This window comes from Protopterus annectens, chromosome 7.part0 (genome assembly GCF_019279795.1).
Source record: "Protopterus annectens isolate FY-2018-M chromosome 7.part0, PAN1.0, whole genome shotgun sequence".
In the NCBI taxonomy this organism is placed as follows: Eukaryota; Metazoa; Chordata; order Ceratodontiformes; family Protopteridae; genus Protopterus; species Protopterus annectens.
Genome location: NC_056739.1, coordinates 1,724,929,087 through 1,724,950,202, shown reverse-complemented (window position 1 = coordinate 1,724,950,202; position 21,116 = coordinate 1,724,929,087). Strand labels below are relative to the sequence as shown.

At 46.2% G+C, this 21,116-nt stretch overlaps 1 protein-coding gene and 1 non-coding gene across 2 annotated transcripts in view; one reads left to right on the top strand and one right to left on the bottom strand.

The window, feature by feature from the left end:
- APEH (acylaminoacyl-peptide hydrolase) overlaps window positions 1-21,116 on the top strand; it is a 2,062,145-nt gene that overhangs the window by 1,817,303 nt on the left and 223,726 nt on the right. The window lies entirely within an intron of this gene.
- TRNAF-GAA lies at window positions 16,947-17,019 on the bottom strand. The gene has a single exon. It is a non-coding gene; the product is annotated as a tRNA-Phe (tRNA).

Genomic DNA, 21,116 nt, shown 5'->3' with positions numbered 1-21,116 from the left:
GGCAGCTTGTGCCCCCATATACGCCAACCTAGTTATGCTTAATTGGGAGGACATTTATCTGTTCCCCAGTAAATATTTTCAACATGTCAAATACTATTCTGGATTTCTAGATGGCATTTATATTTTGTGGGAAGCGGATTATGACACTTTGCAACATTTTATTGACTATATCAATACAAGTAGCGAATATTTGAAATTCATGTATGCACACAGCAAAATGGGGGTACCTTATTTGGACATATATATTTTTCACAATGAGGGAGTACTTCAATCCAAAATATACAGGAAAAATACATTTTAAACAATTATTTAGCTTATACAAGCTGTCACCCTCCGAAAGTAAAACACAATGTCTTTAAAGGGCAATGTATTCGTGCTGCGCGCATGACATCAAGCTATGAGAATATGAAAGATGAAATGGACTTTATAAAAAATTTATTCCAACAAAGAGGTTATCCCACAGAAATGATGGAAGATGTAGTTGAATATTTTATTCAGCGCTGGAATGTGAAATATAAAGCCTTACTAGGAGCTGGCATAGAATTAGGCAAGCATCTCGAGAACACAAACATTGGTGTGACACCATCCTTTCAAAGAGCTTGTGTTCTACAATATAACTTGGGCACAGACAGATTTAAAAAGATAATGTGTAAATTCTGGCATGTTATAGCTAGTGATGCTAATTTATTTAAAATATTGGGCAACAAACCCAATTTTATATATAAAATGGGAAAGAATATAAAAGTATTAGTTGAACATAACGAACCTAAAAAGGATTTTAAGTGTTTGAGTAACAGAAGTATGAAATGTGGTTGTTGCAACCAATGTAAATACATGTCAGAAGAGACTAAAATAAGGTTAGAGAATGGTCACAAATCTTTTATTAGAGCCAAATATGGTAATTGTAATACAAAAATGGTGATATACCTTGCGAAATGCAACAAGTGTCCAAGTTTTTATGTAGGAAAGACCGAGAGATGTCTTAAGAAGAGAATCTACGACCACACCTACAGCATGAGAACAAAAGATAAACCAATGCTCTATACAGACACATTGAATCTAAATGTGATGAACATTATTTTAAATTTAGTATATTAGAGCATATTGACATGGATCCTGGGGAGGAGATTTTAAAAGTTTATTAAGTTATAAAGAAGTATGGTGGCAAATATATTTAGATGCCACCACTCCCCCGGGTCTTAATGAATTTATTTCTGTCAAACCATTGATTTCTATACAAGTCCTTACACATCTTATATTTTTTATTTTTTATTTTTAATTTTGTACAGCTATTATATAAAATTTTTTTTAGAAAATACTTATTTATAATAAATTCTTAATAATAGCTTATTTTTTTGTAATTTAGTAGTCTGAGAACTAGGTATAGATTATTTGTAATATAGATGTTATACTAGATATATTTATGAGACAATTTTTATCATGCATAACAATTTTTTATATAGTGACACGGTTAACTAGAACTGGACTTTTGAGGGATTGGAGTGTTTTTATTTTTTTAATTTTTTTATTGTTATTCATTACAGTACCTTTTTAGTAGTTTTTAACCATATATAACATTGAATATTTATTAAAACAGATTATTGTAGTTTTTTATATATTATGTAATAGATTTATAATATATTATAGTATTTTAGTAGTGACATATACTGTGAATATTTACATGATTTAAAATAAGGTAGCAAGTGCCAAACATTCTAGCGCTAATATTTCTTTAACAATTTGAAAGTTTTTTGTTTTTTTTGGCGCCAAATAGGTTTTATAAACTGGTTGTAGTATTTGGCGTTTAGTTCTGAAGAAGCCCAGATGTCATGGGTGAACGCGCTTAACTATTGAATTATAAGCATTGTTTTCCGCTGTTTGTTTTGTTACTGTTCGTCCTCAGTTGATGTTGAAAATAAATCGGCTATTATTAATCGGATGTGTGGCACTTATTGGTGGATCCTAAGCTTATATATTAGTTTTGCTCATTTTTTTGGATTATTCTGTTGTTGGTTAATACTACCACATCAAGATGGTCAAGGAATCCAGGACTCATTTACGCTTCCGGCTGGGAGCCAGTCACTTCCAGTTTCGTGCCCTGCCCTTTGGTCTCACCACAGCCCCCAGGGTGTTTACCAAGTGTCTGGCAGTGGTGACGGCTCACCTGAGACGTCGTGGATTCCAGGTATTTCCATATCTGGACGACTGGCTTCTCACTGCCCCCACCAGGCATCTCCTTATTCAAGCCAGGGAAAAGTCTGCCTTGCTGCCCTCACAGCGTGTTGTTTTTATAGGCGCCGAGCTAGACTCTATTCAAATGCGGGCCTTTCTGCCACAAGAGAGAATAAGAGTGCTGCGGTGTCAGATTCACGCATTTGTTGCCCCTCAGAGTTCAGGCCAGGTTAGTTCTCCAGCTCCTGGGATCCATGGCTGCCACCATCATGCTGGTACCTCTAGCCAGGTTACACATGCGGATCCTACAGTGGCTCCTTTCGGCCCAATGGTCCTTTCAGAAACTTCCTCTTTTCCACTTGATACTTCTCACGGAATGATGCAAACAGGACCTCCACTGGTGGCTATGCTCCTCCAATCTGGACAAAGGGAGGAGCTTGATTCCTATGACTCCAGTGGCCACGGTGACCACGGACACCTCCCAGATGGGGTGGGGGGTATTATCTTGGCAGGACGGTCCAAGGCACGTGGCAAGATCACGAGGTACACCTGCACATCAATGTTCTAGAGATGAGAACGGTGTTACTAGCATTGCGGGCACTCCAAAGCTCTCTTCCTCGGGGAACGATTGCAATTCACTCGGACAACATGTCCGTGGTGTGGTACCTGAACAAGCAGAGGGGAACCAAGTCTTATCCTCTCTGCAGAGAGGCCATACGAGTGTGGCATTGGGCAGTGTCTTCCCAACGGTTTTTAGTGGCAACGCACATTCCAGGAAAGACCAACATGATAGCGGACAGGCTGAACAGAGCTATTCTGATGCCTTACGAGTGGTCCCTGAACGACCGAGTGGCAGTTCAAATTTTCAACAGGTGGGGTCAGCCTTGCTGCGATCTCTTCGCCAGCCCTCTCAATGCCAAATGCAGCAAGTACTTCACACTGATCCCCCCACAGGGGGAGTCACCCAGGGACGCTCTAGTCCACGATTGGCCCGCCGGTCTGATCTATGCTTTCCCTCCGTTTCCTCTGTTACCAAGAGTGATTCAGAAAGCCATATCCTTGGGAAGCAGGATGATTCTAATTGCTCCACACTGGCCTCGACAAGTTTGGTTCCCCTTTCTTCAGCAGTACGCAGTGGACGGCCCTTGGACTCTGGACCCAGTGCCAGACCTACTGATTCATGTGTCAGGACAGCTCCACCCCTCCCTGTGAACCCTCAGGTTGACAGCTTGGCTGCTCCACTTCCATCACTAGTTAGACGACATTCCTTTTCACCTGAGGTGGTACACATCTTGTCTTCGTCTCATAAGTTTTCCACCAGAAGTATTTATTCCAGCAAGTGGAAGAGATTCTCCATTTGGGCTCAGGCCCAAGGTTTGGACCCCTTCACAGCCCCAATTCCATCTGTCTTAGACTTTTTAGCCATGCTTTTCTGACAGGGCTCTGCGCCTGCTACCATTAAGGTGCAGCTGGCTGCAATTTCCAACTTTCATACATCTTACAAGCCTTCTCTTATGGGCCATAAACTTTGTAAGGCCTTCTTGAAAGGCGCCTGGTTACTTCGCCCTCCGGTTTCAGAACCTGTCATGCCATGGGATCTAAACTTTGTGTTACAAGCCATCACTTCACCGCCCTTTGAACCGGCTGCCACCTGTGAATTAAAATTTCTATCTTGGAAGACTGCTTTCCTGATAGCCATTACATCGGCCAGAAGAGTATCAGAAATTCAAGCCTTGTCCATTAAGCCTCCGTATTTGACCTTCCATAAGGACAGAGTTTCGCTGAGACTTAACTAGTCCTTCCTTCCGAAGGTGTCCTCCACCGTTAATCTGCATCAGTCTATCGAGTTACCAGTGTTCTTTCCGAACTTTTCCAATAAAGCAGAGTTTAGGTTTCTCCAGTTGGATGTGCACAGACAACTAAGATTCTACTTACACAGGACTAAGCATATTAGGAAGTCTGATCAACTGTGTCCTTCTCAGAAAACAGAACAGGTTGTCCTATTTCCAAGAGCACAATTTCTAAATGGATCAAAGATTGTATTTCCTTTATCTATTCGTCAGCAGGCAGAAATTTACCTTTTCCCATTAAAGCTCATTCTACCAGGGCAGTGTCTACATCAGTAGCATACCATGCTAGACTTTCATTGGATGATATTTGTGCTGCAGCCACTTGGGCTTCTCCGCACACCTTTATTACTCATTGCAAGTTGGACGTGGCTTCTCGGGGCCGGGCTTCCTTTGGTTGCACGGTTCTCAGGAATATTTTCCTATGAGCCGCCCAGGATAGAGGTGCTGGGGACGCTGTCCCGTGAGTAAAGAATGTAGGCAAGATAGGACCACATAACATCAGGTAGTTATGTACTCACCATAACGATCGATGTATGTGGTCCATCTCGCCTCACATTCTTACATTCCCTCCCACCTCACATTCTTACATTCCCTCCCACCTGCCCCCTTCCTATATGATTTGGAGGAAAATTGGTTCTGAGAACCCTTCAATGTCAGTTGTTTTTTCTTTCCTTTCAGGCTGGAGCTCCCTCCAGTGGCAGTTGTGTGTGTGTGTGGGGTGTGATTGGGATGGCTGCAAACTAGATCTGGGGCTAGGGCGAGGTGCATCTTGGGATACCGGGTTAGCCCATCCAGTTAGAGACTTTGTGCTAGAAAATAAGTTGGCCGAGTCGGAGCCGATTCTCGGCTCCGAACCTGTGAGTAAACATTGTGAGGCGAGATGGACCACATACATCGATCATTATGGTGAGTACATAACTACCTGTTTTATGCTTATTACTTCATTTAAACACGTCTTAAAATGTACTCCAGTTGCCAATTACTATTCATTTTCTTCTTGTTTAGCAACATATCCTAGTCCCCTCCTCTGTTATCTAGTATCACTTCATCTAGATCAAAGAACTTATTTTTTTATTCTTACCGCATTTTCCCAAGTGCCTACACCTTCTGCTTCATTCTTTCCAGCTTAGCCCAGTGCCCCCCATCCATAATCACATCTTCCAACATCTCTTACACCTCCTCCCATACTGTCTCCATTCTAAGGTTGGGGCCAGTGTGGAACCTAAGGTTGTCTTGGAAGGTTAAGCTGTTGACTGCTTCTATTTGAGGGGATTTTTTTCATTTACAAGCTACCCCTTGATACCTACCTCCCCTGTATTCACTTTTTATATCCAAGGGCTACTTATCTCTATGGACCGTGCCTTCCCACAGGGAATGCCTAGATGAATACTCTTCCTTCCTGGGATGGGCATGTCCATCCCTCCCTGCAAGCACCCAAGATGCTAATTAAACTCAGGTTGCCTGGACCATAAGGCTTTTATCCCTCTATTCCATGGCATTCGTAATTTACACAAAGCATTATATTTATTGTCTGATTTTACAGCATAAAGATTTTTAGTGGTTTTACCAATATAAAAACCGGTACAACCCTCACATCTAGCTAAAGAAACAACACTGACAGAGTTACATGAGTATATATCTCTTGCAGCATGTATTGTTCAAGTCTCATGCATATACGCTGGGATTCAGAAAGAAGTTAGCACTGGGAGAGAGCTATGTGACCCAACTGTTTGCTTTTTTAAATTTCTGTGATACTTGGAATGAGAATAGTGTAGATAGCTGTTCATTTAAACTATTATTAAGCTCCATTCCATGAAATATGGAAAGTTAAAAAAACAGCCATTTGAGTAACATAGCACTTCACAAGAGCAAACTTATTTTTGAATCCCGGGGAGAATGTGAAGTGTTTATCATATATTTACAAAAGTTGCATGAGCAACGTGAAAATATCCCATCTGAAGTAGTTAACTTAATTTTGTCTGCAACCTGTGGGTATTCGAATCCATATAGGATCCAAGCCGGCAACTTTACAAGCATCTGCTCCAAGCTCCTCCCCCTTACCCATAACCATCTCCTGCCTTCCCTCAGATCTCATTTGCCGCTTCGTTCATTAGCATCGTGGTCTCTGTAGCTCTGAGCCTTAGGGTTTTTGTAAGTGCTTTTGGGATTTTTTTTTCTTGTGTGATTGATAGTGTTTTTCTCATTAGTTCCCTTTCCTCCCCTAAACGCTTGTTCGTCGGTTGCAAAAAAAAAAAAAGTTTAGTTTTGTGAGTTATTGTGTAGGCTCTTCTCTTCCCTATAGAGTATGCATGGTCAGTAGTGTTGGGGTTTGTTAGGTGTGGCTGCTTTTGTGTGAAAATGTCAGAACAGCCGAAACCTACTTTCAAAAAATGCACAGAGTGTGACCATAAGCTTTCACCATCGGATGGTCACTCTGTGTGTTGTTTGCCTAGGCGTAGCCCATTTATCCGCCCAGTGTAGTGTGTGTGCTGGATTCAGTCCGAGGGCCCTGAAGGACAGGAAGGCCAAACTTGTGGCTAAAGGCCTGCTCCCAGCTTCCACTTTGGACACTTCAGCCTCGGCAACTCCCGCCCAACCCCCCCTCAGGCTGCGACTCCCCCTCCCACTAAACCTGCTGAAGGGGATGCAAAAGGGAGAGACAAAAGACATAAAGATACAGACAGGAGAGACAGAGAGAAGAAAGGGGATAGGTCTCGTAAACGGTCTCCAGATCAGGCGTCCTTCCCTAGCCCCACCTTCTGAGGTATTGAGACCTGTGTCTCCTTGGCTCCACTCCCCCGGAGCCGAGGCCTTCCTCCAGATCCTCCCACTGACCAGCCAGATCCGAGTCTGTCACTTCCTCACGCTCAACTCGGAGTCTCTCTGAAATGGATATGGACAGGATGATGAGATTTATTCTGACCCAAATCCAGGTGGGAGTCTTACCAGGCCCCTCTCCCTCTGGAGGGGGGACATTCATACCCTTCTTTCATCCGATTTCTCCTTCCCGGATCCGGCCTGCGGTTTTGGGATTTAAGGATCCGAGGATCTTTGGAGCTGGGGATTTGGCATCGATGGTTCCTCCTTCCTTGACTCCGGTGATTACCTTGAGCTCCTTGGATCCGACCAGCTCTCGGGGCCGAGGACGGGGAGTCGGACTCGAGGGGATGGAGGTGTCTTCGGCTCCAACTTTGTTGGATCCAAGCTGTTCCTTCGGAGCTCTGGCTACCCTAATCTTGGCCATGATCCTCACGGCAGACCCGGGGAGCACTTCCTCCTTGTTGGGTGCTAAAGAGGTGTGCTCTCCATCGGTGTTTGATGTAGTGGAGAGGGTTCTCTCCCAAGGATCGAGACCCCAGCCTATTTCCTTGGATTCCACCCAGACACCCTCTGATTCAGTTACAACTCTCTTCAGCTTGTCTCAGGGACAGCCCGTGCTAGAGGAGCCACAGGGGGTTCCCCTGGAGGAACTCTTCCACCCCCCACCCGCGGCACTGAAGAGGGTCCTCATAAGCACACGTGCAAAAGGAGGCACCTAGACTCCCCTGAGTCCCTTACAGAAGACACTGATTTAGATGAAGCAGAAGGTTCCCTCAGGTCACCTCCCGAGGATGTCTCCTTTGGAGACATCATGGAGATCCTCTGCCAGAGGGGAGGCTGGTCAGCCCCAAAACCTTCTACGGATTAATCAGTGCTCCTGGAGACTTTTGGCACAGGCCCATCTATGTCCTGGGTGTCCCCGCTGGTGGATCCCTTAGTGGATCTTATTACCACGTGGGCATGGAAGAAGCCTGACACCATAGAGCCGATACCTAAATGCCCAGACAAGATTCTTTCTCCACCCTTGGACAGACAGGCATGGTATAAGCGATCCCCTGTGGACACCATGGTGGTTGTAGCAGCCACCAAGAGTGAACTGGCTCAGGAATGTTCCTCGGTCCATCCTTCGGAGAAGGAGTCCAGGACAGTAGATCGATTTGGGAAGTGAGTATATTCTTCAGAGACGTTTTCCAGCCGAGTGCTGAACTACTTGGCACACATTATTATGACTGCAGCGAGACCTAGTCATGGAATTAGCTGAGTCGCCCCCAGAGTTTTTGTCGCAGGAGGACAAGCGTCTGTTCTCCATGAAAATGTCGACTCTGAAGTCAGCATCAAACATGTCCATGCGCCTCCTTTCCCAACTACGGAAGGAGCAGCTAGGGTGGCTGGGACCGGCATAACTATGAGGCGACACGCTTGGCTCAATCTGTGTCAGTTTGCAGACCCCTTCAAGGCGTCTTTTACGAATGCTCCCTTCAGTAGTTCTGTCTTTGGGAAGACCGTATGTGACACCCTTGTCCAGAGTGAAAAAGACGGGAAGACCTTGCCTGCTGTTGTAATCTGCTTCTCCAGTCCTCAAAGATCCTTTTTCAGGAATCAGAGGGAAAAGAAGATGTGGTTCCAGAAATCACAGTTTTCCTGGGACTCTCAGGACAACTCGTCCCCTAGAGGCAGAGGGGGACATGACAGACGCCATCCCAGAGGCAGAAGGGGTCCAAGGAACTTTGGGTCTAGGGAGCCCTTCTCGGACAGGCCCCCACAGAGCAGTCCTGAGGGGTTGACCAACTGTTCTACTATGGAGGCAGTCAGGAGAAGATTATCATTGCACCCAACGGTGTGGGAGTCCATCACTGCAGATCGCTGGGTGCTTCAAATAATATCCAGAGGTTACACCATCCTGTTTGTTGCCCCTCCAATCCAACCAAAGTGCCTTCCAGATGTCCCACCCGCTCAAAGGGAGACGGAGGTGCTAGAGGTTTCCAAGTTTCTTCAAAAACGAGCCATCAAACCGGTCCCCTCCGATCAGTCCGGGTCAGGCGTTTACTCCAGGTTTTTTTTTTAGTGCCAAAAAAGACGGGGGACCTCAGACCCATTTTGGACCTGTCACCCTTAAACCTGGCTGTCGCCAAACAGAAATTCCAGATGGTCACCCTGCAGTCCATTCTACCTTACCTTCGAGAATGTGACTGGATGTGCTCGATAGACCTCCAGGATGCATGCTACTATATCAAGATTCGCAGAAGCTCCTGGAGATTCCTTTGTTCGCTTCCAGCTGGTAGCCAGTCATTTCCAATTCAGAGCCCTACCCTTTGGTCTCACCACAGCCCCCATGGTGTTTACCAAGGTAATGGCAGTCGTAGCAGCTCACCTGAGGCTTCAGGGGATTCAGGTATTCCCTTACCTAGATGACTGGCTCCTCGCTGCTTCCATCAAGCATCTTCTTTGCCAAGCCAGAGACTCCTTCCTTCATCCTGCAGACCTGCTAGGGATTACTATCAATGTTTCCAAGTCCCTCTTGGACTTTATCGGGGCACGGCTGGACACCCTTTGACGGAGTCTTTCTAACTCCAGACAGGGTCCAGAGTTTACTGGCTCATGTATCAATAATTCTTGGCCCCAGGTTACTGAAGGCGGGCGGCATTCTCAGAGCCCTGGGCTCTATGGCTGCAGCAATCTGTATCCTACCATGTGCGGGTCTTCACATGCGTGTTCTACAATGGACTCTAGCCGTACAGTGTTCTTGGCTACATCTCCCCATGGATTCAAATCAGCAATGCCTGCAGGGCGTCACTCCTCTGCTAAGTCCCAATCCCCGGAGATCGCAGCGGGATGCCCATTAGTTTCACCCACAGCCCAAGCCACAGTGACCATGGATGCCTCCCAGCTCGGGTGGGGGGGACACTATCTGGGGAGGACGGTCAAAGGCACGTGGTCCCAGATCGAGACCAGATTGCACATCAATGTTCTGGCGATGAGAGCAGTGCTTTTAGTGTTGCAAGCCTTCTGTACTGTTCTTCCTCCGGGGACTATTGCAATTCAGTCAGACAGCATGTTGGTTGTCTGGTACATCAACAAACAGGGAGGAATCAGATCTTACCATCTGTGTCACGAGGCCATGATAATGTTGGGAGTGGGCGATCTCCGCCAGTCGCTTTCTGATTGCAACACACATCCTGGGACGCTCCAACATTTTAGTGGACAGATTGAGTCAGGCTATTTTAATGCCATACGAGTGGTCTCTGAAACAGTCAGTAGCGGAGGAGATCTTCCTTGCGTGGGGCCAGCCTTGATTGCGATCTCTTCGCATCTACTTCCAACGCGAAGGGCAACAAGTTCTTTGCTCTGATTCCCTCACCGGGGGATCCCCCCCCAGAGACACTCTAGTCCATGCTTGGCCTCCCGGGTTATTCTACGCTTATCCCCCATTACCACTTATTCCGAAGTTTTTTCAGAAAGCTTGCCAAATGCGGTGCAAGGTGATCCTCATTGCCCCATTCTGGCCTCATCAAGTGTAGTTCCCCTTCCTCTGGTCTCATGTTCTAGCTCCTCCTTGGATTCTGGATCCCTGCCCGGATCTCATTTCCCATCCCTCGGGCACCTGTCCGCCTAACGTGGGCAACCTCAAGCTGACAGCTTGTTTGTTCCATTTCTCTTGATTGCCAGGGCTGCTGGTCTTTTGTCTTCAATGAAAACTATTCTGGTGGTGGCTCATAAGGCTTCCACTAAGAAGATTTACTGCAGTAAATGGAAATGATTCTCTATTTGGGCTTCTCAGAGAAATCTGGATTCTTTTACAGCCCCTGTCTCTGCAATGTTGGATTTCTTAGCCAGCATTTTTCAGCAAGGGGCTAGTTCTTCTACTGTGAAAGTGCAACTGGCAGCTATTTTGAATTTCCATGTTGGCGAAAACAGGAATGCCCTGGCCTCTTCTAGACTGTGTAAGGCTTTTCTTAAAGGCACCTTTCTTTTGCGTCCTCCAATTAAGAACTCTGTTCCTCCTTGGGACCTTACCTTGGTTCTGCAGGCTTTAGTTGCTCCCCCCTTTGAACCTGCAGCATCAGTAGATTTGAAGTTCTTATCCTGGAAGACAGCCTTCCTAGTGGCCATTACGTCGGCTAGGAGGGTTTCTGAGCTTCAGGCCTTGTCTGCCGTGCCCCCCTTACTTGATCTTCCATAAGGATAGGGTTTCTCTCCATACAAACCCTTCTTTCTTACCTCAAGTGGCTTCTGAATCAAACATTAATCAACCAATTAACCTGCCTGTTTTCTTTCCAAATTTTCAGAACAAGGGTGAATATAAACTGCATTTGCTAGATGTTCATAGACAACTTTGTTTTTATTTACACAGAACAAAGCCCTTCCATAAGTCTGACCAGTTATTTATGTCTTTTTCTAAACCCTTTTTGGGTAAAGTCATCTCCAAGGTTTCCTTAGCTAGATGGATTACACTATGTATTTTGCAAATTTACAAAGAGAAAGGTTTGTCTCCACCTGGTCCTGTTAAAGCTCATTCTACCAGATCTATGGCGACATCTGCTGCTTTGTGGCTTAGGGTCTCATTGGATGACATTTGTGAGTCAGCAACTTGGGCAAAGTCACATACCTTCATTTCTCATTATAAGTTGGATTTGATCTTCAGAGGGAGAGCATCTTTTGACTCTGTGGTGCTCAGGAATATCCTTCCATGAGGGCCTCCTAGGAGATTGAGTAGCTGGGGACTCTGTCCCACAGGTTGCAGATAAAATGAAGTTAACTACTTCAGATAAAGAAGTTATGTACTCACCATAACATTCCATCTGAGTAGTTATACTTCATTTTTCTGCATCCTTCTCGCCCTCCTTCCCCCGAACCTTCTCATGTGATATTCATGTGTGGTTTATTCTAAGTTGAGTTGCTGATTGGTTTGAGTTGTAGCAAACTCGATCTGAGGGAAGGCAGGTGATGGGTTTATGGGTAAGGGAGAGCAGCTTGGAGCTTGGAACAGATGCTTGTAAAGTTGCCGGCTCAGATCCGATATGGATCCGAATACCCACAGGTTGCAGAAAAAGGAAGTATAACTACTCCGATGGAACGTTATGGTGAGTACATAACTTCTTTTTTTGTTGTTTGTTTGTTGTGATTTCCATATCTTTGAACTTGAGCTTGTTTCTACAGGCAAATGCAGATTGCTTCCCAACTAAATTCTGTAAAATCTCATTTGCCTTTAAAATTTTGCAGATGTTCATCGTGCATACAGCTGCAGTCATCACACTTGGGTTATCCTGCCGTCAGGCGGGTCCTTGGTCGGCCGAATTCCAAAGTCTAGGTCCGGCGTCGGTTGTCGTTGCTTCTTTCCTGACGTCAGTGCAGCAGGGGTATAAAAGAGGCAGCCGACGCCATTTTCTCCAGTCTTTCTTGCCGCGCGGTGCCCGAAGCAGAAGCAGTTCGCAAGTGGCGGTCAGCCAGCTCCTGAGATTTACAAATAGTATTTCAGCCGAAGTTTTCTTTAAAGCTAAGTACCCCGTTGGGGAAACATTTCTTGCCTCAGACCGATGTCAGACAAAGTTAATAATTGCATTTCTTGTGGGAAGCAAATACCGCATAAGGATTTTCACTCTTACTGTATACCTTGCTTAGGGCCAGACCACGACGTCTCGGCCTGCCGTTTTTGTGCTAGGTTTAACAAGCGCACTATTAAGCGCTGGGCGGAGTTCGCCCTTCATTATTTTGGCAAAAAATTTAATTATATCATGTCGTCGGATGCACCGACGCCAGTTTTAGGCAAAAAATGCAAAGATAAGGACAGACATTCGAGGCCTGCACCGAGTACTGAGATCACGCTTAGGCCGACTACTGGTTCTCTGGTTCTCAGCGAGGCGCCTATGCAGCCCCTGACTACCGATGAAACTACTTTACCGGCGACTACAGTACCCGAAGTCACAGGATCCTCGGTCTCCATTCCCACTGCAGATACCGACGCCACTCTTGGCGGGGAAACCGAAAATTTAGCGAGGCCTGCCATTTCTGAAGGCGTTTTCAGGCCTACCACCTCCTCTATTAAATTGTTCACTAAATCTAAAGCTGCAATGAAAATCAAAAAACACGGTCCTCAGACCCCCTCTCAGGCCCCATGCCTAAGAAACAGATGCTTAAAATGGCTGAGGATTTGATTACTCTCATCAGGGGTTCTCAACCCCCCTCAGACAAAAGACCCAGGTTGGAGGAAGACTACCCTTCCTCAGACCAGGCTTCTATTACCTCAGACCATTCTGAGGACCAGGATTACGCCTATTCCCCATTTGAAGACTCTGATGCTGAGGAGTCTATTCCCTCGGTCTCCCCCCCTGAGGACTACTCTTTTGGGGAAACCTTGCATACATTGAGAGAGCACTTCCACTGGGAAGGCCAAGATTACTCATATTCCAAGAAAAGGCTCAGGGAATTTCTACTACTTCCCCAGCATAGGCCCCTGGCTATTCCTCCTGTCTTAGATATTTTGGATGATGTGTACACAGAAGCCAGTCTTAATCCAGACTCATTACCTCCAGCCCTTGTTAAATCAGACAGATATTACCGGGTTCCTGATTCTCACCAGTTCCTTTATAAAAGCCATACTGCTGACCCAGAAACAATTTCACAGGGTCCCAAGGGGATTAAGGCCTCTACTGCTAAAAACCCTTTACCTTCAGAGAGAGATTCCAGAGCATTAGAAAGGTGGGGGAAAAAGGTGTATACATCAGCCACTTTAACCATGAGGGCATTAAACTGTCAATTTCATATGTTAAAATACCAACAGTTCTTGCTATCTAAGCTGAAAAGCAAAATGACGCAAACAGAACAACCAGACTTGAAAGAGTTGCAGGATTTGTTGCATGGAGCAGAACAAGTGGGGAAACATACCTTGCAGTGTGGTTTTGATGCTTAAGAGGCCTCATGTAGAGCTGCTGTCACGGGGTCTGTCATACGTAGACATGCTTGGCTCAAAGAGCAAGCCTTACCAGATCATGTCAAAGCAAAATTATTAGATGCACCACTACAAAAAGATGTATTGTTCGGTGTTAAAGCTGAGGAGGTACTAAAGAAAATGGAGGAAAAAGTGAAATCTATGCAAACAGTTAAAGATTTCCTGCAGGTACAACCTCCACGCTTCAGCAGAAACTGGCCTTCAAAAAATTGGTCCTTTCCAGCCACGGACAGACCCCAAAGGGGCAGATACAGGCACCCAAGGGGTAGAGGACAACCTCAAGGATCTTACAGAGCTAGACAGTGGCAAATACCAGCCCCAAGAGGTGGAGAAGATAGACCACAGTCATTTAGAAAACAGATGCATTGACTTTCCCCTATGCCTGCCAAACAAAGCTATAATGGCAGCACCTTTGGGCGGAAAACTGGCCTTATTTTCAAAAAACTGGCACATTGTTACAAAGGACAAATGGATTCTGGATATTATAGACAGAGGCTACAGGTTCCACTTTCACACCCTTCCAAAAAAGAGAGGCATGCCAAACCTGCCACAAAATCAATGGGCAGAGGCACAAAGGCAAATTTCCGCTCTCTTGGATATGACAGCAATTCAAGAGGTACCTGCAAAAGAACAAGGTCAAGGTTTTTATTCAAGGCTATTTCTGGTACCAAGGAAGGACAAAGATTGGAGACCCATCTTAGACCTATCTATTCTAAACACATATCTAGAGGTACCAAAATTCAAGATGCTCACATTACAGCAGCTTCTTCCCATGCTGGGCAAGGAGTCTTGGCTGGTAACGTTGGACCTCAAGGAGACATACCTGCATGTCCCTATCAGACAAGATTGCAGAAGATACCTCAGATTTCTTGCAGGTTCAACCCATTACCAATTCTCTGCATTGCCCTTTGGCTTATCTACTGCACCCAGAGTGTTTACGAAATGCCTGGCTTCAGTAATTGCCTTCTGCAGACAACGAGGAATCCAAATCTACCCATATATGGACGACTGCCTGATCCAAGCAGACAGCAAGGACATTCTATTGCAACATCTGGCGTTTGTAATAAAACTGTTAAACTGCCTGGGGTACACAGTGAACAAAAAGAAATCAAAACTAATACCTTCTCAACAGATAATTTTCCTGGGTGCCAGCTTAAACACAACAACCCAGATGGCCTACCTCACGCCAGACAAACAAGGGCAACTGTCTCAATACTTCAACAGAATGGCAACTTTAACCAGGCTAACTGCAAGGAAAATCGTGCAGGCTCTGGGGTTCATGGCATCTTGTATCGTACTAATACCATTTGCAAAGCTGCATATGAGGAAACTACAGTGGTACCTAAAAAACTTATGGTCTCAACACAGCCACAGCTTGGAAACAATTATACCACTCATTCCATGCCTTCAAAAGGAATTTTTGTGGTGGGCTCAAGCATGCCAAAGAAGCACGGGTCTTCCTTTCTGCTTACCACAAGCAACTCAAATCATCACAGCAGACGCCTCAGACTACGCCTGGGGAGCACACATGGCAGGTCAGTGCATTCAGGGAAAATGGTCCCAAAAAAAGATGCACCTACACATCAACCAAAAGGAGATGCTAGCCGTGCAAAATGCTCTTATGACCTTCAAAGACCTACTGCATCCAGGCCAGCTATTAATAAGAACAGACAACACCACAGTCATGTGGTACATAAACAAACAGGGGGGAACGCATTCATGCCCCCTGTGCAGGCAGGCCACTGTGGAACACAGCACTGGAATTACAAATTCAACTACAGGCACAATTCCTGCCAGGAAAGGAAAACACACTGGCAGACAACTTAAGCAGAAATATGACAGACCCACACAAATGGAAGTTGCATCCTCAAGTCTTCTCAAAGATAACTCAGGCATGGGGACAGCCAGACATAGATCTATTTGATACCCACAGAAATTACCAGTTGGAGAAATTCTGCTCAAGGACCTATCATCCACAGGCCTGGAAAGTGGACGCACTCTCTTTCAATTGGACATTGACATTCTATACCTTCCCGCCTCTACCTCTACTGGCCAAAGTCCTATTAAAAACCAGAGCAGAGAGGCCACAAATGATTCTCATTGTTCCAGACTGGCCACGACAGCACTGGTATCCTCTCCTAAAGAGCCTGTCACACTCACCACCATGGATCCTTCCTCAAGTTCCTCTTCTTTTGTCCCAGCACAATTACAAGACCCTACACAGCCAGCTCAGAACTCTAAATCTAGCTGCATGGAGAATACCTTAATTTGCCAACAGACCCTCCTCTCCAAGGAGGTACAGGAAGTCATCTTGGAGGCCAGGAGACCCTCTACTAGAAAAACCTACTCCGCCAAATGGAAACGATTTTGTTCCTGGAATCGAGCTAAGGTTCATAGGTTCATAGGTTCATACTAGGCTATCTGCCCGAGGGCATTTACAAGCCTAGCCCATAGTTTTGTGGCTTACGCCACCCCTTTAGTATGGGGAACTATACCCATTATTTTGCTGTGCCTCTGTCGAGCAGTGACACTGAGGTAATCCCTGGGGTATATCTATGATCTCCCATCCATTGGTCAAGATTTCTCTTGAACAAGGCCATCAGTGCTCTGCCTCACATATACCGGGATTTTATTCCACAGCATAGGGAGTCTTTGGGTGATGAATCTATCCCTCCAGCACGTCCTATTAATAGCCGTGTCGAGGTTTAAGTCTCCCCTTGTGGCTCTGACGGATCTAGATTTTTTGAGGTGAAGCATATTCATCAAATCTGGGTTTGACATGGCCTTGTATGTTAGGCAAAGGTCACCTCTGAGCAAGCGGTAAGCGACTGAATAGAGCTGGAGTTCTTTCAGTCGGGCAGCATAGGGCAGATGTTTGAGACCCTTTATCCTTTTGGTGAGGAACTTTTGTGGCCTCTCCAGCTGCTGCAAGTGTCGGGTCAGATACATTCCGAATGGGGCATTGTACTCAATCATTGGTCTGATGTAAATTATCACAACGATCTCTTTTATTCATACAGCCACGCACATTTTCATTGATTCCAGCACACCTTACCTTGATTTTTAACATACATGTACACACATATTCCAGTTCAGATGTTATAACATATGTATTCCCATATCCCAAACTGAATAGTAGGAATCTCAAAAGGTTTCTTTGCCAAAACCCGGGATTGAACCAGGGACCTTTAGATCTTCAGTCTAACGCTCTCCCAACTGAGCTATTTCGGCACAAGGGTCAGAATCCTTGGGTAATAAATATACCTCAGATTTTACAGTACCTAGCTGAGATGTTAAACAGTGGCCTTTCCTTCTCTTCCATCAAGATCCACGCTTCAGCCATTTCAGCACAGTACAATACGGATCCTCCTTTATTCTCACATCCTCTTTTAAGGCAGTTCCTCAGAGGGGCAAAAAATATACAGCCCCCACGGAAACCACCAGCTCCAGCTTGGGACCTCAACTTCGTATTGGAGAAGCTGACACTGCCTCGTTTTGAGCCGGCTGCTACAGCAGAGCTACAATACTTGTCATGGAAAACAGCCTTCCTTCTGGCTATTACCTCAGCACGCAGGGTTTCGGAGCTACAGGCCCTCATGGCTGTGCAACCATTCATCATTTTCCATCAGGACAGGGTTTCCTTACGTATTCTAGTAGTGGGATTTCTGCCCTCAGGCAACCTGTACGTCTGCTCCTGTACAAAAGCTTCAACTTGGCTGTTGCATTGTGTGTGGGATGTCACACGTAGGCCATAAACCAGGGGCCTTAAATGTGACATCTGCATGCACAATCCTCAAAACTTTTCAGCCGCAGACTACCTTTGCTTTGTACGATTGCTTCTTTACAGACATCGCATCTTAAAAGATAAGTAACCCATTGGGTTTCTAATTTTCTTATTTTTTGTTGATTGTTATTGCTTAGGCTTGGTTGTTGTAGGCTTTAGCTGATGTCAGGTAAAAAGGGAAAGTGCCAATGTGGGCGCCAGATACCCCATAAAGATGCCCATGATAGGTGTGTTTTTTTACTTAGGCCGGGAACACGATTACTCCTCTTGCCCAATTTGTCAATCCTTTGTGCCCAAGACCCTGCACAACCATCTGGCCACTTTAAACCTCTACCTTGAAAACCAGTGCCTTAAGCTGTTAGCCCTTAGAATGACTCTTGCATCGGAGGCCACACCCGAACCACCGCACAAGAAGGCCAAGTTTCCTAGGCCTTCCTCGCCTGCCACTCTGCTTACCGACGTACCGCCAACTGCCGATCTAGGGGTTGAGGCACACTCGGCAGATCTGTTAACTGGAACGATGTCCCGTGAGGAAGCCATTGCACATCCAATGACTGGCAAGTCCTCGGAGCTTATCCAGACAATGACTGCCAAGGTCAAGGAGAACCAGTTTCAGGGGTACCTCCGACCAGGATCCAGACTTCGGATTTGTTAACCTCCATATCCGATGCCAGGCCGCTCCTTGCTTCCAACCCTGCCAAAAAGAAGCAGAAAACTAAACATACTTCCTCTTCTACGGAAGTCGCACCAGACTGGCAGGCCTTCACCTCCTCCCTCATGCAGGCCTTTATGGCTCTCATGCCTTCAGCCACAGCCCCCCTGCCTCTATTGAGTCCCAGGCCTCCTTCTGCCACTTCCCTCCCACCCATGACCTCTCAAGTCAGGGAGGAAGAGCATTATTCTTCCTTCTCCTCAGAAGAGTCCATTTCATATGTGTCCCAGATTGCCTCCCCCCAAGAATATTACTCTCCTGATGAGGAATCTGTGGAAGGGGATTCTCTTCCTTAGGATATTATGTTTGGTGAGACCATCACCAAGATGAAGGGTTACTTTAAATGGGATACATCCCAAATGACTGACACCCAAAAAATGTACATTGAGCTGCTGCAAGTAGAATCACCCTCACCCTCGGGCGTCCCCCCGGTTCTACCTGCTTACTTGGATGCCTTCAACTTCGCTTCTAAGGCCAAAGACTCCCAGCCTCCACCTCCCAAGTGTCCTGACCACTTTTACCAGAGGACCAGAAATTCATGTTTAAGCCACCCTTGGCGGTCCCAGCTGTGATTGCCACCATTGCAGATAAGCAATCTAGACTGCTGACTTCTGCCTCCCTCCTACCCACAGATAAAGATAGCAAGTATACGGATAGGATGGGAAAGAAGATATATACTTCTTCCACTTTGGCCTTCAGGACCATAAATTATCAAACCCATATGACTAAGTACGCACTAGACTTGGTTTCTCAAGCCTCCTCCATGCTGGCATCTTTGCCTGACGGCCCCAGTAAGATTGACATTACATCCAAGCGCTCCTTGGCCCAACAGGTAGCCAGACATTCCATCAGATGCAGCTATGATGCTGCAGAAGCATCTGCCAGAGCTGCAGCATCTGCCTCTGTTCTCAGGAGGTATTCTTGGCTAAGAGTTCAGAACCTCACAGAGGATTTTAAATGCAAAATCCTGCATGCACCACTGGACCACGGTGTCCTTTTTGGTAAGCAATCTGCAGACCTTTTCAAAAATCTGCAGGAAAAAAGTAAAGAACTCCAGGAGATAAAGCATCTTCTGGTGTCACCCATTCCCAAGTATTATAGGAACTACCCTGCTAAAGCTGCCTTTGTGAGGCGTAATCCTCGGGCTTCTACCTCCTTTTCTACATCTAGAAGAGACACCAGAAGACCAACCACCTCCAGACCTTCTGCTCCACCTCATCAGCCCAGACAATCCTTTCAGGATAGAAAAAGCCCCAGTAATGCGAGACTGCCTTTCCCACCTTCCCCTCTCGTACCACCTTTCCCACTGTCTTCCCCTTTGGCAGTTCATCACCATAGACCAGTGGGTCTTACCCATTATCCAAAAAGGGTACTTCCTATACTGGAAGGTAACCCCCCCCCAGGAAGGGCATTCCATTCTCTCCCAAAAAATAGGCACACCTCATTCCACAAATTCTGGCAGACCTTCTAAAGCTAGGCACCATAGAACCTGTCCCCTCAGGACAAGGAAAGGGTTTCTTCTCCCATCTCTTCCTGGTCCCCAAACCTGTTCTACCTAAATCTTCACCTTCAGGTACCCTCCTTCAGAATGCTTTCTCTCCCCACTCTGCTGCCCCTAATTCCAGCCAAACCTTTCATGGCCACCCTAGATCTAAAGGAGGCCTACCTGCACATACCCATCAGGACCTCTCAGAGACAATTCCTACGTTTCTCTGGACCTTCCTTTCATTTCCAATTTACTGCCTTGCCCTTTGGTTTATCCATGGGCCCCCCTGAATCTTTACAAAGTACCTAGCCCCAGCAATTGCCTTTTGCAGAACTCAGGGAATCCAGATTTACCCTTATCTGGATGACATCCTGATTCTGACAGAGTCCGGAGATTACCCTCTCAAGGCAAGGCATCTACACTTCACCATGCCCCTTCTGCAGAATCTAGGTTTCACCGTCAACCTGCCAAAATCCTCCCTGGTCCCTGGCCAGGACAAGATCTTCCTAGGCTGCAGAATCAGAACAGACAAAATGAAGGCCTTTCTCCCACAGGACAAGGTTCTTTCTCTGACTTCCCACTTTCAGGAACCCTACTATCCCAGAAGGTGATGGCAAGGCAGTTCCTTCATCTCCTGGGTTTAATGGCAGCTACCGTCCCCATGCTACCACTGGCAAGAATGCACATGCGCAAGCTGCAGTGGTAACTCAAAAGCGTCTGGGCCCAACATCTTCATCCCTTATAACAGGTCATTCCCCTCCTTGTCTGTCTAAAGGCAGAAATCAGCTGATGGATCCAGCAAGTCCAACTAAACCCGGGGATCCCACTACAACCACCCACCCCAACCCAAACAATGTACACAGATGCCTCAGATTCAGGTTAGGGGAGCAACCCTGGCTTCCTGCAGGATTCAAGAAAAGTGGCATCCATCTCTACAGGCCAAGCACATCAATATCAGGGAAATGACAACAGTCTGTCTAGCTCTGAAAACCTTTCTTCCCCTTCTGGTTCCAGGCATGCTCCTGATAGTGACCAACAACACCACGGTCATGTGGTACCTCAACAAATAGGGAAGAACAAAGGCCCATCAGCTGTGCAGACTAACCCTACTGATATGGGACCTAGCCTCTCTCCACAGCTTAGTCCTGCAGGCGGCCTACATCCCTTCACAGGACAACCACCAAGCAGATCTCTTGAGCAGGACTTCCCCACCTCAGCAAATGGATGCTGAACAGAGAGGTCTTCCTGAACATAGTCCACTGGTGGGGTGCTCCACAAATAGACCTGTTTGCCTGCCCCAGAACAGGCAACTGTAGATCTTCTGCTCCAAAGCCTACTTCCCTCTT